This window comes from Teleopsis dalmanni, chromosome 2, assembly GCF_002237135.1.
Source record: "Teleopsis dalmanni isolate 2A chromosome 2, ASM223713v2, whole genome shotgun sequence".
Lineage (NCBI taxonomy): Eukaryota > Metazoa > Arthropoda > Insecta > Diptera > Diopsidae > Teleopsis > Teleopsis dalmanni.
In genome coordinates, this window is record NC_051847.1 from 169,660,610 (window position 1) to 169,665,519 (window position 4,910).

Here is a 4,910-nt window from a genome sequence, read left to right on the forward strand (position 1 = left end):
CAATTAGTTTCCAATATAAAATTAAAAAATTAATCCTTTTTTAAAATAAAAAAAATTCGCGATTCTCTTTATTTGTTGGGCAAAAAGTCCCTTTCCAATAAATCACCGAATAAAATTTTGTATATAAATTTCAATTTACAAATTCAAGCTTTTTTCTATATAATCGTTTTTTCTATATTATTTCCACATTAATCAATATTGAAACAATAATCTCTTTTGTTTCGATTTTAATATTCATTACCCAATTGATTTAACTTATTGACTGCAATTTCTAAATTGCCAATTTCAATTTTTTTCTTCATTTTTCATTCTGTTGTATATTTTTTTTTACACACCTCCTCATTCCTCTTCCTTTCTGTTTTAAACTCGTTGTGCTTTTTTATATTTATTCCATACGATTTTTCTTTAGAAGTAGATGTATTAAATTTCGGAAATCAACACCCGACATTATCTACTGTACTGCTTTATTATACAATTTATCTTAATCTCTTATTTTGCAACAGTAGGACTTTTCCTTAGCACTTTCTCTCTTTTGATTATTCTTATCCCACAGGATAGTAGGATAGTAGATTGTCTGTTGTTGGTTGTTGGCTGGCTCTACCCTTCATTGTAATTCACACCAAATAAATTTCATTGAATTGGTTTCCTTGTATTATTCACAACTTAGAAATGCCTTACGAAATAAAGATAAGCCGGAACTGAACATCATCAAAAAACATTATCAGCATCTGCAACACCAGCATCAGTTTCAGCTTCAGCATCAGCATCATCAGCGGCGGCGGCACTGACAGCAAACAACAACAGCCGAAAAATAGCAAAAATTCCAATGCATACATTTAAATACCAATCGGAAAATCGGAATAGCAAAGTCTTAATGGAAAAATAGGAAAAACAGCTTCATCAGATATGCCAAAACGTACGGAAAGGACCTGTACATGGTCCTTTCCATTGTGGCCAAGCAGTAACTCTTCACAGTTCATAACGCTGCTTGAGCTGTCAAGTGGCAAAAAAGTTATGCCCAAATGGTCAAAAATCTTGAAAAACCTTACATGGCATATGATAAGGTTATCAGCAGAAGACACTGAAATTAATGGAAAAATTAAAAAGTAATTTTCTTCTCCAGTCGGTTGGTTCGAGCTGAGACAACCAACCGCTTGCATACAACTTAATTACTTCCAAATATCACAACTTCACACTTTATTTGAAATTAATGTGCGTGAATTAATTTTATTAAACCAAAAACAAAAAACGATAAACAAAAAAATCTAAATCAAAAAACATTTCCCACATCCCACATCCCACCGAACCGAACACATTCTCCCTAACCAGTAAATTGTTGCAAAAGTATTGGTTGTGGAAGTGGCAGCGGAAACGGATGTTGGTGAAGCCACCATGCTGCCTGAAGTTTACTTATGTGTGATAAAATGATGAAACGAAGCAAAAAGTAGGAAGAAGTGAAGTGAATTCATTTGTGTGCTTGTGTAGAAAAATTCAATTGAAAAAAAAAAAAAATGAATAAATGAAAGAAATTATGTTGAAGAGGAAGAGTGTATTCCCGTTGCGCAGATTCCGGGTAAAATGTGGTAACGGCTGCGGTGAGGTATTAGTAGCAGTTTTTTGCACCGTCCATTAACATTGAATTAAGTTTCTTTTTATTAAAAAAAAAAAGAAAAAAGAAGAAAAGCCGCATCAAATAAAGCACAGAGCGGAAGCACTAAAACGCATTGAGTTGAAGTACAATAACTGCTTAAACGTGTCCAAAGTTAGGAGCAGCATCAGCACCAGTGAACCAGTAAAAGCCTTTAAAAGCAGGACGAAATTAAAATTTGAAGCTACTTTCTGGTGTTATATAAGAGAAAAGTGACACTTGTTATTTAAAGAAAAAAGAAACTACAACATTCTAACTTTAAGACCACGAATGAAACACCTAAAGCTGCTTCTTTATTTTTGACTTTATTACATACGAGTACTCGTACATGAGAGGGAATAAAGAGATTTTGGTATTTTTAATTAAAAAATAAATTCAAAGTTTAATAAGAAAGAAAAACTTTATTTAAAATTATTTAATAATATTTGTCGCAAGAAACTCCACTCAATTAATAAAGCCTGATTTTGAAACGTATACCAATCGCCAATAACCAACAACTTGTATACCAATATAGGTTAGGTTGAGTTAGGTTAGTTTAGGTTAATGTGACATTAGATTTAGTTCCCTTAGTTACTTATATTCTATAGTTTCAAGGTGAAATTATTGCTTAACATGAAACCTTCACTTTTTACTTATGACACCATTTTGAGGTTGTTATGAAGCGCAGGATTTCTTTGACACTAACATTGGAAACTTCTGTAGGAGACATATTTATCTAGTCCTGCTTCAATCGCTCAAAAGAAGCCGCGTGTTGATTGTTGCAAGAAAACATTGGCAAAACATGTCCGAGGTAGCTCAAAACATGTCTACGATACCACTACAAGTGAAGATTCATAGATCTACGCCCATTTGCTCGAAACAAAACAGCAATCCACTGTTTGGGTTTTCCAAGCAGACTCCGACAAAAGTTGTTGCAAGCATATAGTCGCATGTTTTTTCAAAAAACCGGTCTTAGTGCAATTGTACCCATCATTGCCGGAAGTTTTCAAAGAATAGAGGAACACCAACTGTCATAGAAAGATCATCCTTCACCATGAGTTTCCACACAACAGCTCAAACAAAAGAGATTTTAAGCACTCGAAACAGTTTCGACTTGGCACTCAATGACTTCTTTTTTTTCCCAAACATTAAGAAAAAAATATGTGAGATGTATATTTCTATAGCTTGAGAATTAGAACTAAACTCTCATACAAATGTGAGGATACGAATCTAATATATTCATTTTATTGAATCGACCGAGACTTGCAATTTTATATGTACGGATATTATTAAATTTGTTAATAATTTTATGTTGAGGAGTCTCACCATAGAGAACGTGATAAATTTCAAAGCCATACCTTACCGTATTCGCTTCTAATAGTAATAATAATAGAGACCGGTGATCATTTGCATAAAACTTCAATCAAACCCTGGAATGATGGCAAGCAATATATCTGAGTATATGTTGGGATTGGAAAGGAATTCTCTTATTATGAGTTGCTCCAACTAGGTACAATGGTTAGTGTGATGCCCTACTGCTCTCAACTCGGCCGTTTGAACTAAACATGCTATCATGGTGATGACAAGAAACTGGGCTACTACCTTTATTTGGATTGCATTGCAACGATTGAGGTCTGCGATCTTGAATCAACAAAGATTACTAGGGTTGGCAATAGATTTTAATTATCTGTACTATTTAAGAGGGCTCCCTTTGTGGAAAACATAATCGTTTTAATATGCTGTAGTGTACCATTGAAGTTTTTAATATTAAATAGATTGATTGTAAACAAGGTTATATTAGTTCTTTGGTGGGATTGGAAGGAAATTGTCTATTACAAGCTGTTGCCACAGCCTGGTGCAACGGTTAATTCTGTCCACTACTGTTCACGATTTGACTGCTGGAATTGAACATCCTGCTATACAAAGGACAGGACACGAATCTAACAACTCCATTTCGTTTTCACTAACCGAGAATTGTGATTTTGTATCAATAGATCTTATTGAGTTTGTCAATAATCGTAAATTGTTTGAATTATTTAAGAGGAGTCTCTCCATTGAGTATATAACAAATTTCAAAATCCATACTGCACCATTAGCGTTTCTATTAAAAATAAAAGACCTGTGAACATCCACAAAAAACTGCAAAGCCTGGATTTAAAGCTCAATGTATGATAGGATTGAAACAAAATTGTCTATTACAAGTTGCTCCAGCGTGGTGCAATGTTAATTTGATTGTTAATTAATTAATTAACGGTCGAGTTCAGCATTAAGAGAACAATCTCCATTGGTCACACATACTAAGCCGTAATTTACTATTGTTCTTTCAAATTGTAACAATAATAATGTAGGTAAATTGCTACAGGAAATTCATATCTCAGTAAAATAAAAATGAAAAAATTATTACTTAGCTTATGCATATACTCGTCTACATCAAATGTAATTATTTTAATAAAACGTTTTCCTTTCAACAAAATGTAAAAACACTAATTAATTAGAATGAAAAGTAAACTCTCAAAGTAAAATATTAAAATAAAATATTTCCATTTAAATTTATTCTAATTCAACATAAAGTATAGTATAAATACAATACCCAACAGCACACAAAATGCTTTTATTATATATTATGTATACCATATATGATAATTGAAACTTTATGAAAGTTAGAGAGAGAGAGAGAGAAACGCCTTAACCGGGTTCGACTCCACATCATGTGTACACAACAAACAACTGTTATGAAAATTATTTAATTTTTAAAATTAGCAATCCGCCCTCGTAGTAACTGGTAGTAACTCTTACGACTAAAAGCATTGTGCCACTGTTGATAAATGAGGAAAAAAATTTAAATTCTAATTAGACTATAATGATGCTTTGGATTTACTGGGATATGCCCGCAAAGCTATACTCAGCGATACTTACAACGAACGACACACCAATTTACCATTGAAACGTACGCAGACTGAATGCGGAGCGATACGCAGCAAGGATGCCAGCACTTTTTTCAAGCGCACTTTCCGTTGACTTTTATGGGTGTCGCAGCTATGAGAAGTAAATATGTCGGAACATATGTAACTGTGTTGGCATCTAAAGAGCCACAGCTGAATTAAAGTAACAACAACTGTAATAACTACAGCTACAGCTACAGCTACGGCTATGGCTATGGCTACAGATACTACAGATACAGCTACATCCATAGACATCTATAGGAAGTAAAGTACAACGAATGCAGGCGAGCTGAACAGAAAAACGCTTGGGGCTGGAATTTTGCACATTTTCACATTTTTTA